The sequence below is a fragment of the Natrix helvetica genome (genome assembly GCF_964273705.1).
Source record: "Natrix helvetica genome assembly, chromosome: 1".
Classification (NCBI taxonomy): domain Eukaryota; kingdom Metazoa; phylum Chordata; class Lepidosauria; order Squamata; family Natricidae; genus Natrix; species Natrix helvetica.
The window spans coordinates 188,687,736-188,700,102 of NC_138548.1; the positions used below are offsets into that span (position 1 = coordinate 188,687,736).

A 12,367-nucleotide genomic window follows, 5' to 3' on the forward strand; every position below is an offset into this window, starting at 1 on the left:
AATTTCCACCCCAGAGACCTTCAGGAGCCTCTTCAAAGAAGTTTTTTCCCTGGATTTGGAATATTTTGATCCACCCATCTGCTTTGGTCTTGAACTTTTTTTGTATTAGTAGCACTTTTAAAACACAAACAGAAGCCTCGTGGCAAAGTTTTGTCCCAACAGATGTAAACAAAGTTTTGAGAAGCTAGAAGATTTAAGGAGGTGAGGGGGAATTGAAAAGAAAACAAAAAAAGAAAAATGCTCCCAAAATTGTTGGGGACTTAAGAGATGCCACTTAAAGCATGAGCAACCGGAGGCGGCTTGGCCAGGATTTGGGCTGGTGTGAAATGGGAAGGGAAGGGGGGGAGGCCGAAAGGAGGAAGAGAAGCGTGCACTGCGTCCGTCAGTGTGTGGGATGGGAGAGAGCCGTCCACTGGGGTTTCGGAAAGAATGGTGGTAGCCCAGAAGGATGGTGGGCTTTGTGTCCCCCTCCCTGCTGGGACCAGATTTATTTATTTTTTTAAAGGGCTGAGAATGGAGTTAGCGAGAGTTAGGGTGACAGGTGTCAGCCCCTGCCAATCAGAACACCCCCAAGCTGAAATTGACACATGATTCTAGCCGAAAAGAGAGAAGGGAGGGTTGGTCCTTTCAATCTCAAGAGATATGATTAAGGAAGGGGAGGAAAGAGAGGGAGAGAAAGTAACAGGGCCTTACGATATGAAGCTTGGGGGGAGGGCGCTCAGCTTAAAGGTCCTGAGTGCGGGTGTCGCCACCCCCGGGTATGTGGTCGAGAGCCGGAGGGGGGAGGGGGGAGAAGAGACGTCCGGCCCTGCTCACTGCTGCTCCTCCTCTCCGTAGATATCATTCTTCTTCTGCTTCATCTCTTCAAAGTCAAACTCCGAGCCCATCATCCTCTTGTAAATGTCTTTGATGTCGTCACAGGTAGTCTCAAAGTGAGTGGTGGCGTCATAGGTGTGGGAAATAAAGATCTGGCTTTCTCTGCCCAGGTCAGTTGACACTAATAAACTTCTGCTCGATGGGCTCCAGGAGGTCCATGGCGGGTTTGATCTCCTTCTCCGGCTCGTTGGTCTCCACGGTCGTGGTCACGATGGCGATGTACTTTCCTTGGGCCGCCACGTTGTGGGCAGACGAGATCATGCAGACCTAGATGTCTGACTTCCTGTTGACTTGGTTCTGGGGAATGATGATCTGGCACGAATTGGTGTCGTTCGTGTTCTTGATCGGGTGGTTCAGGATACAGATCACCCTGAGGACCTTGCCCACTTTCTTCACTCGGTCCGAGACGTAGCTGGGGTCGCAGATGAGCTGCTTGCAACAGGCGATCTCTCCTTCCGATTTCACATCGACCACTTTGCCGTTCTCCACGACAATTTCTTTGATGGGTTTGTTCAACATGTAGGTCCCCCTGTAGATGGCACTTAACCTGGCAAATCCCTGGGGAAGCTCCCCCTAGCCATAGAGGGGGTAGAGGTAGGGACTTTTGCCATATCTGGCCAAAGACTCACTGTAGAGTTTAATCCTGTTGATGGTTTCTTGGCAAGGTTGGTCCAGGTCGTCATCCATCCTGTAGAGGGCCAGGGCATGGCCCATGAAGTCAATCACATCCTGGCCGAGATCAAACTTCTTGTAGACGTTGTGCATGGTGGTTTTCTTGGGATCCACCCCTTTGAACATGCGGGAGTCATTCTCGTCAAAGTTGGCCATGTAGACCAGAAACTTCCGGAAGCGCCTTTTCTCAGAAAGGCCCATCAAGCTAGAGGCGAGAGCTTCTGCTTCAGTCGAAGGGACTTTGTAGATCTTTCCACCCTTGTATAGACAAAGCTCCCTTCGATCACCTTGAAGTCCAGGTAGCGAGTGACCTCTATGTACAGCAGCATCTTCACCAGTTGGCCACAAGCCATGAGGAATTTGGGGATCAGGTCGATGTTCCAGTCTCTTCTTCGGCCCATCGACTCCGGTATGGTTCCCGGCAGGTGAAACCTTTTGTATAGATCTTCCAAGGGTGTAATGGAAGCACTTTCCCCTCCCTAGTAAGCGTTCCAATCCATGTGCAGAACCTTCTTACCATTGACGGACATAATGCCACAGAAAATGCATTCCGTCAGGCCGGTTCCCAGCACGATCATGTCGTACTCCTCATTCATGGCGGCAGTGACGGCGGAGGTGGGCGGGCGGTGGGCGAGACAGGGCAGAGGCGGGGCGGCACTGGGAGGACTCCCTCAGGCGGCGGGGGTGGCTGACGGGCTCGGGCGGCGGGGCCAGGACAGCGGTTCGAGGCCTTGGCGGCCATAACTGCCAGCGCCTGAGGAGGAGGAGGACGAAGACGACGAAGAAGAAGCGGCAGCTGAGGAAAAAATGGAGGCGATGCTGCTTGGTCTTGAACTAAATGACTTATTCTCCTTTGGATTTGCCTGTTTGGTGGTCTCTACCGGCTGTGCTTTCCCACAGACACCATTCTCTGTATAGGACAATAACTATCTCTGAGCTTCATGATGGGTCTGAAAAAATTACCACCTGGAAAGGCCTCATTGGCCCCCACATCTTCTACATCCATCCCTATTGCCCACCAGTCACAACTGGGATCTTTTTTACAACCTAAAGTCCCTGAAGAAAGCTCAAAGGACTTGTCTACTCAGCAGATGCTTCAGGCTCTCTTAAAGGGACAGGACGAAATGAAAAAACAGCTGCAGGACTTAAATGACAAGCTCAGAGAGACACAACAAAAAACTACACAGAATGAGCAGAGGATAGGTGTACTGGAGGAGTGTGCAGCTGGGATGAAGAGCAACCTGGAGGCAGTCCAAAGAGGGAACGCAGAATTTGAGAATCATGTGATTAAAAACGGAATTTGAAAGGATGTCTTTTTTTCTTAGGTTTCAAAATTTACCAGAAGTTGAAAATGAATATCTTAAGGAGATTATGACCACAATGTTAGCAGAATATATTAACAGAGATAAACAACAGCTTGAGTGGGATATTGACCTGATTTATAGGATTAATTCAGCCTATTCAAGAACACATAATGTTCCAAGGGAAGTTCATGTTAAATTTCTTAGAAAAACCACAAGAGATGAGGTTCTAGGAGCTCAAAGGGGAGGACCATTAAAATATAAGGATAAAGAAATAACCATTCTTAAGCAGATCCCAAAGAAAGTAAGAGATAAGAGAAGGAAATATACCTTCTTAGCAAAAAATAATAATAATAACGGGGTTTGGTTTAAATGGTTGTTACCAGAAGGCATGTTGATTTTTTGGGAGAGCAGCAGAATTAGAATTAAGACAGTTGCGGAAGCAGAGGCTTTTATGAAAAAAAATACTGCTCTCTTAGGTGACGTGGGGGATGATGTCACACAAGAAATAAAGCAGGGAGGGGCTGAGGCTCTGCCAGTGGACAGGGGGGAGGATGCGACAACAAGAAAACTCAGATAACAAAAGTGAATTGAAACACTATTCTAAATGTTGTTACAATGTATTTTCAAGGAAGTGACAAAAGTAAAATGATTGAAACATATTGATGATTTTGTGTAAACTTAAAACTGCTAATATCTATGCAAAAGTTTATAGTTTTTTTATTTCTCCTTTTTGTAAAAGTTGCAAGACCCAGGGGGGTCTCTACCCCCCCCCCGCACGATGTAGCTGTCAAAATGTTCCATAACCTTTTAACCCCTTTTCCCTTGTAAAACTTTTAAAATCAATAAAAAGAATTGACAAAAAGGAATTAAGGTTTGTACTTACAATTAAGAAGTGGAGATATTGAAAGGGAAATATAAATTAAAAATAGTAGATAGTATTAAATATTTAGGTATTTACATCCCACAAATATTCAACAGAAAGAAAATAAATTATGAAAAGTTAAAGAAAGATATACAAATAAAATAGATAAATATGAGAAAGTAAAATTATAATGGTTTGGAAGAATTGCAATGATAAAAATGAAAGTTTTACCAAAAAATATTTTTTTATTTTGGATGATCCCAATTAAATTCTCAGATCAAGAATTAAAACAAATACAGAGGCTGCGAGAGATGTATTGTAGTGGAGGTAAGAGAGCAAGAATAAGTAAAGCATTATGTTATACAATAATACAATAATACAATAGTAGAGTTGGAAGGGACCTTGGAGGTCTTCTAGTCCAACCCCCTGCCTAGGCAGGAAACCCTATATGGTTTCAGACAAATATCTATCCAACATCTTCTTAAAGACTTCCAGTGTTGGGGCATTCACAACATCTGGAGGCAAGCTGTTCCACTGATTAATTGTTCTAACTGTCAGGAAATTTCTCCTCAGTTCTAACTTGCTTCTCTCCTTGATTAGTTTCCACCCATTGCTTCTTGTTCTGCCCTCAGGTGCCTTGGAGAACAGTTTGACTCCCTCTTCTTTGTGGCAACCCCTGAGATATTGGAACACTGCTATCATGTCTCCCCTAGTCCTTCTTTTCATTAAATTAGACTTACCCAGTTCCTGCAACCGTTCTTCATATGTTTAAGTCTCCAGTCCCCTAATCATCTTCCTTGCGCTTCTCTACGACTCTTTCTAGAGTCTCCACATCTTTTCTACATCATGGTGACCAGAACTGAATGCAATATTCCAAGTGTGGCCTTACCAAGGCATTATAAAGTGGTATCAACACTTCACATGATCTTGATTCTATCCCTCTGTTGATGCAGCCTAGAACTGTGTTGGCTTTTTCTTCAATTCGTGGCTTTTTTGGCAGCTGCTGCACACTGCTGGCTCATATTTAAATGGTTGTCCACTAGGACTCCAAGATCCCTTTCACAGTTACTACTACTGAGCAAGGTATCGTCTATACTGTACCTGTGCATTCCGTTTTTGTTGCCTAAATGTAGAACCTTACTCTTTTCACCATTGAATTTCATTTTATTAGATAGTGCCCAATGTTCAAGTTTGTCAAGATCCTTCTGTATCTTAAGCCTATCTTCTGGAGTGTTGGCTATTCCTGCCAGCTTGGTGTCATCTGCAAATTTGATGAGTTCCCCATTTATTCCCTCATCCAAATCATTGATGAAGATGTTGAAGAGTACTGGGCCTAAAACAGAGCCTTGAGCCCCTCCATGTAGATGCAGTTCCATTGAGGACTACACGTTGAGTGTGGTTGGTCAGCCAGTTACGAATCCATCTGGTGGTGATGCTGTCTAACCCACATTCTTCTACTTTATCTAGTAGTAGGTTATGGTCTACCTTATCAAAAGCCTTACCGAAGTCCAAGTAAACTATATTGACGGCATTCCTCTGGTCCACTAATTTTGTCACATTATCGAAGAATGCAATAAGATTAGTCTGGCATGATCTGTTTTTGACAAATCCATGTTGGCTTTTGGCTATTACTTTGTTTGCTTCTAGGTATTCGCAAATTCATTGCTTGATTATTTTTTTCCAGAATCTTTCCTGGTATTGAGGTCAGGCTGATAGGTCTGTAGTTCTATTTTTTCCCTTTTTTGAAGATGGGAACCACATCAGCTCTTTTCCAGTCCTCTGGTAGTTCCCCAGTGTTTCAGGATATCTGAAAGATATAATTCAGTGGTTCTGAGATCTCGTCTGCTAGTTCCTTCAGAACCCTGTGGTGTAATCCATCCGGTCCTGGTGATTTGAACTCGTCTAGAGTAGACAGGTGCTCACTTACCATTTTCTTCCCTATTTCAATTTGTGTTCCTAATCTGATTTTTGTGGTGCTGCTTTTGATAGGTTGGACTGTTTTATCCCTTTGTATAAAGACAGATGCAAAACATGAGTTAAATAGTTCTGCTTTCTCCCTATTGCTTGTCACCTTCTTGCCACTTTCTCCTAGCAATGGACCAATTGTTTCCTTAACTTTTTTCTTGTTTAAAACATGTTGGAAGAAGCTTTTTTTTGTTAATTTTTACTTTTGTGGCAAGCCTTTCTTCATTGTGAGCCTTAGCTTTCCTTACTTCATCTTTACAGGCTCGGGCTATTTGCTGATATTCTGCCTTAGTTATGTCCCCCTCCTTCCACTTTTTATACTTACCTTTTTTGTCTTTCAGTTTGTCAGATAGTTCTTTATGCAGCCATGCTGGTTTCTTTTGGGAGCTGTTATTTTTCTTCTTCATTGGTATTGTGCTAGGCTGAGCTTTTGTAACCTCATCTTTCAAAATTTCCCAAGCTTCTTGAGTTGTTTTCCCCTTGAGGATTCTCATCCATGGAATTTTTCCCAAGCTCTTTCTAAGTTTATTGAAATTAGCTTTCTTAAAGTCCAAGACTCTAGTTTGACTTTGTTCTACTACTTGTGTTTGCATAATGTTGAATTCCAATATTGCATGGTCACTTGCCCCCAGGGTTTCTATGGCTTCAACACTTTCTATCATTTCCTCTCTGTTAGTGAGAATTAAGTCCAATATGGCTGATCCCCTTGTTCCCTTCTCTACTTTTTGGAAAACAAAGTTGTCTGCTAGGAACCATTAAAAAAGGATGGCCTAGGTCTTCGAAATATTAGAAATTATGGGGTAGCTAATCAATTAAAATATAGTAGTAACTAGAGATTTAATATGGAGGGATATAGAGTTGAAAGACCTAAGGGAAATAGGTGATCCTATAGAAACATATTGGTTTAAAAAGGATATTGAAAATTATTAGGAGGCTACAAAATAAATTGAGAAAATAGCTAATGCCAGGAATCTCTCCTTTAACATCAGTGGTGGAAATGGAGAAATTCCCTAAGATTGAATTGAAAGAATGGATTAGTAAACTAAAAGAAAATAAGATATATAAATGGGAAGACTGTAAAAACAAGATAAAGAATATAACACAACTAAAAAATGTTTTAGCAGATATTAAATTAAATTGGTTGAATTTAATACAATTAGAGAAATGGTTAAAAGTGGAAGAAAGATTCAAGGAGAAGGATAGATAGTTAACCAAATTTGAAATGATTATAAAAATGTGAGATGAATGAAGAATATATAGGGAAAGGAAGAATAGGAAAAATATATAGAATATTAACTGAATTAGAAGAGCAGGCAAAGGATGTAAAATTAATTTGGGAATCAGATTTGGGAGAAATGAATAATAATGATTGGAAAAATATTTGGAACATAAGAGTATATAAGAATATGTCAGTTAGAGTTAAGGAAAATTGATATAAAGTGATATGGAGGTGGTACCTAACACCATGTAAATTAAATCAAATAGATGGTAAATTTACAAATATGTGTTGGAGGTGCAAATAAGAGGTTGGAACATGTAAACATATGTGGTGGGATTGTGATAGTGCACAAAAATATATGACATGGTGTTTAGAGAAATTAGAGCACTGTTGAATGTAAATCTAGTTATGTCACCAAGGATTGCATTACTGTTGCTGATGGAAAAATGGGATATAAATGAAACAAAAAAAGGAATTGATTGTAAATTTGATAATGGCAGCTAGATTAGTGATGGCTAAATATTGGGGATGAAATTGGAATATTCGCAGAATTGGAATTGGAATATTCACAGAAAAAGGTGGTATAATGAGTATGGCAACAAATGATGAACTAACATCCGCCTTCTGTTTTCAAACCCTGGGGGTCTGGGAGGAACTTCTGTCCAGTTCTACAGTTCCCCTGGAGGGGGTTTTCTATTACAGTCGAGTACAGGCACCTCCTAATACCTGGGCTTTGCTTTTGGGCTTTTACAGGACACACAAAAAAACCCTCAACAACAAAATTTCCTTTCTACCCTTCAATCACATCCCACTCGGCTTTCCCTCTTATATATAGAAGGTCCTACACTCTGATAGCCCTGCCTTGCTTTCCCAATCCTGCCAGATAATAATAATAATAATAATAATAATAATAATAATAATAATAATAATAATAATAATAATAATAATAATAATAATAATAATGTTGACCACATATTCAGCTGCTGTTGTTGACCACATACTCAGCTGCTGTAAAAAAATCGTGCAGACTGACTATAAAATGTGGCACAATTCAGTGGCACAAATGATCCACTGGAATTTGTGCAAAAATTCTAATATTAAAACAGCAACAAACTGGTGGGAACATAAGCCTGAAAAAGTCGTCAAGGGTCAGATGATCAAGATCTTGTGGGATTTTTGCATACAAACAGATAAAATACTGGTGCATAATACACCAGACATCACACTGGTTGAGAAAAATAAGGTTACCATCATAGACATCGCAATACCAGGTGGTAGCAGGGTCGCCGAGAAGGAATATGAAAAAATCGCGAAATACCAAGACTTAAAAATCAAAATTCAACAATTATGGCACAAACCAGCAGTGGTAATTCCACTGGTAATCGGCACATTGGGTGCTATTCCAAAAGCACTGGAATTGCATTTAAAACAGTTAAAAATTGACAAAATCACCATCAGTCAAATGCAAAAGGCCGCACTGCTTGGATACGCACATATATTACGAAAATACGTTACGATGTCCTAGGCCCCTGGGTGGGGCCCGACTAGTAATTAATGCCAAATCCGGTGAAACAACTGGCCATTGTGATACAATTCTGTTGATGCAATAATAATAATAATAATAATAATAATGATGATGATGATGATGATGATAATAATAATAATAATAATAATAATAATAATAATAATAATAATAATACCACCACCACCACCACCTAAGTGGAAAATTCAGTTGGAATTGAAGATCAAAAAATTTCATGGAGACTTGAGCAATTTGAAGAACGTATGGCAAGATCAGCTAAAGAACAAGCAGGTGAAAAGCAGCCTGGAAACAAGATACAATTTGGAGAATAAGGAGATTGCGATAGTAATTGAAGAGCTGAAGCAGAGGATTGCTCAGGCATGAAAATGTGCCTCTCAAACACTATACTTTTCCGCGCACACTGAAAAAAAAATTAGAGGGAACATTGACTACCACTGACAACCATTTTGAAGAAGGTGAACTGTGGATACAAACTTTTCAAGGAAAGGATTGAAAAATTCACATTTGGTGTACATGGATGATTTGAAGCTGTTTGGTAAAACAAAAGCTGAACAGAATTCATTAACTGAAAGTACAAAAGAATTTAGCCAAGATATTGACATGCAGTTTGGAATTGACAAATGTGCAACAATGGCAATCAAAGCAGGCAAAGTCATAGAGGATGATGGAATAGAACTTGAGAATGAAGTAATGTTAAAGGCAGTAAAACCAGAAGAAGGCTACAAGTACTTGGGGATTTTAGAGGCCTCTGACTTAATGCATAATAAAGTCAAGGAATTAAGTTCAGCCAAGTACATTTGATGAATTCGCAAGATTTTAAAGTCCAAATTGAATGGAGGAAACATCATAAAAGCCATAAATACCTGGGCTATACCTGTGATTCGATACTCTGCAGGAATAATTGACTGGACCCAGTTGGAGTTGCACAATTTGGACAGAAAAATAAGGACGCTTATGACAATGAATCATGCTTTGCACCCTAAAAGTGATGTTGACCAATTGTATATACCAAGAACAGAGGGTGGTCGAGGACTCCTACAAGTAAAACAGACTGTGAAAGAAGAAAAACACAGCTTGAATGATTACATCCAGAAAAGTGAAGAACCAATAATTAAAGAAGTAAATAAAGGAGGCTTTTTAAAAACAACTAAGTCAAAAGCTGAATATAAGAAAGAAGTAATTGAGAAGCGAACTGAAAATTGGAAAACCAAAGCTATACATAGCCAATACTTGAAAAGTATTGAAGGCAAAGCTGACCAAAAGCTAACTTGGAATCAGGAGCACTGAGAAAAGAAACAGAAGGCTTTATTTTGGCAGCTCAAGAACAAGCCTTAGCCACAAACTACATGAAGGCAAAAATTCAACATGTTACCACCAACAGCAAATGTCGCCTCTTTAATGAGAAAGACGAGACAATCGACCACTTGATCAGTGAGTGCAGCAAAATTTCACAAACTGACTACCTGCAACGCCATGACCGTGTTGCTAAGATCATTCACTGGAAATTGTGCCAAAAGTTTGGATTTGAGTACAGCAAAAACCACTGGGACCATCAGGTTGAGAAAGTTTTAGAGAATGAGAAAGTCAAGATCTTGTGGGACTTCAGAATCCAGACTGACAGGCACTTGCCCATAACACACCTGACATAACAATAGTTGAAAAGAAAAAAGTATGGTTCATTGACATTGCAATACCTGGAGATGCACGAATTGAAGAAAAACAGCAAGAAAAAAATCACAAAGTACCGGGATTTGCTAATTGAAGTTGAGCGACTGTGGAAAAAGAAATTGTGTGTTGTCCCGATTGTAATTGGAACCCTTGGAGCAATACCTAAAGGACTACCTCGCTATTTGGAAATTTTAAATTTATCAGATTTGAACATTCAGATTCTACAAAAAACCGCCCTATTTGGAACAGCTTATATCCTTCGACGTTACCTTAACAGTTCCTAGGTCCTTGGTTAGGATTCGAGCTGTTGAGCTACCAACCAGCCCCAAAGGCTGTGAATCTCACCAAAGATTAACCATGATATAATAATAATCTCAAAAACAAGCCCTACAAACTAATGCCATGAAAGGGAAGATACAAAAATCCACTGACAACTCAAACTGCCAACTTTGCAATAACAAAGTTGAAACTGTTTCACATTTAATATGTGAATGCAGCAAAATCACACAAACTGATTACAAAGCTAGACATGACTGAGTTGCTAAATTAATCCACTAATCATTATGTAAAAAATATGATTTACCCGTATCCAGAAAGTCATGGGAACATAAAGTGGAAAAAGTTATTGAAAATGAGAAGGTGAAGATCTTGTGGGACTTTTGAATACAAACGGGTCATCATTTGGAGCACAACACACTAGATATCACGGTTGTAGAAGGCCGAAGTGTACAGATTGATATCGCTGTTCCTGGGGATGCCAGAGTCAAAGAAAAAGAACTAGAAAAAAATAATGAAATATCGCGACCTGGCCATCGAAACTATACGGTTATGGATGAAGCATGTAACAGTGATACCCATTGTCATCGGGGCACTTGGCACCATGTCCAAGAATTTTACAAGATAAATCAACAAATTGCAGCTTCCTGCAATAACACCAGCGGAACTGCAAAAAACTGTGCTACTCGGAACATCTTATATTTTAAGAAGGTACTTGGTTGATACCTAGGATGTTGGCAACAAACTGTATCAACCATTAGCACCAGTCACTGGTATTTGTAATACATTTTTGAATGTTCAGTTGGCTGAGTTTCATGTTTAATGAATAAAGTATATAATAATAATAATTAATAATAATTCCTGATCCTTCCTTCCTACCATCAAACAAGAAGGTAGGCCTCTTTCCTGCCATGGCTGAGCCTGGGCAGTTATCTGGTGCGGTTCGTACAGTTATGATATTATTGTCCTTGAATCAGTAGTGGCTTAGTACTGAGAACCAACCCAGGCACCTACCATCACTAATGATGAGGAGAAACCAACAAAATTCCACTTTGGATCGGTCATCGCCCGGGTCAACAAGGACCATGTCAGATGCTATGGTTCCTGGACATCTGTCAAAAAAGGGGCTACAGGGCTCAGTTGTTACTGCCAGGGAACCAGGGCGTGCAACTGCAAAGCAACTGGAACCAAAGTGCAAAACTTGGACAACCGAAGAAAATCAACAAGTCCTCAAATATTACTACCAGGCAGAACCAACAGCCAGGGGATTTCAAAAAAGAATGATGCAACTGTGGAAGGAACAACACCCGGGAAGTGACATAACTGAACAAAGATTAATGGATCAAAGGCGCTTCATCATCCGTAATAAAGTTTTCACAGAAGTGGAAATGCAACATCTAGAAATATTGACTAAAAAGAGCACAGATTTGCTGCTAGAAGCTTTTTGAGCACCTGCCACACTAATTTCATGTGCTCTTCCATCATTTTAATGAAGATGAGAATGTCATCCAGTACACCAAAGACTCCTTTCTTTGGCAGCACCTTGTTAATTAGCTGCATGAACACAGCAGGGGCTCCTTGGAGGCCAAACAGCACTACTTTGAATTGAAATCTCCCCAGCTGGCAATTAAAGGCAGTCTTCCACTCATCGCCTTCCTTGATTCTCACCCTGTAGTATTCCTCCCTCAGGGCTCACTTGGTGAAAAATTTACCCTTGACCAAACCCAACATGTCCTTCATTAGGGGGATGGGGTGCATGTTTTCCATGCACATCCCATCTGCTTGTGCAGATTAAGAAATAATGAACTAGTACCGTGTTTCCCAAAAATTATGACACGTCCTGATAATAAGACCATACCATATTTTTCCTGTGGGCAAATATATACACCCTCCCCCAATACTAAGCCCCCTGGACAACCCCCCCTCCAGCCAGGCAGAGTGCCACTCACCAACCTAGCGATATCCTGAAGGCGCAAAGCCGC

General features: G+C 40.6%; 1 pseudogene across 1 annotated transcript; it reads right to left on the minus strand.

Annotated features, from left to right (window-relative positions):
* Positions 1–486: 486 nt before the first annotated feature.
* On the minus strand, positions 487–2,245 carry LOC309384599 (rab GDP dissociation inhibitor beta-like; annotated as a pseudogene). Its single transcript has one exon. The product of its transcript is annotated as a rab GDP dissociation inhibitor beta-like (transcript).
* Positions 2,246–12,367: the final 10,122 nt, after the last annotated feature.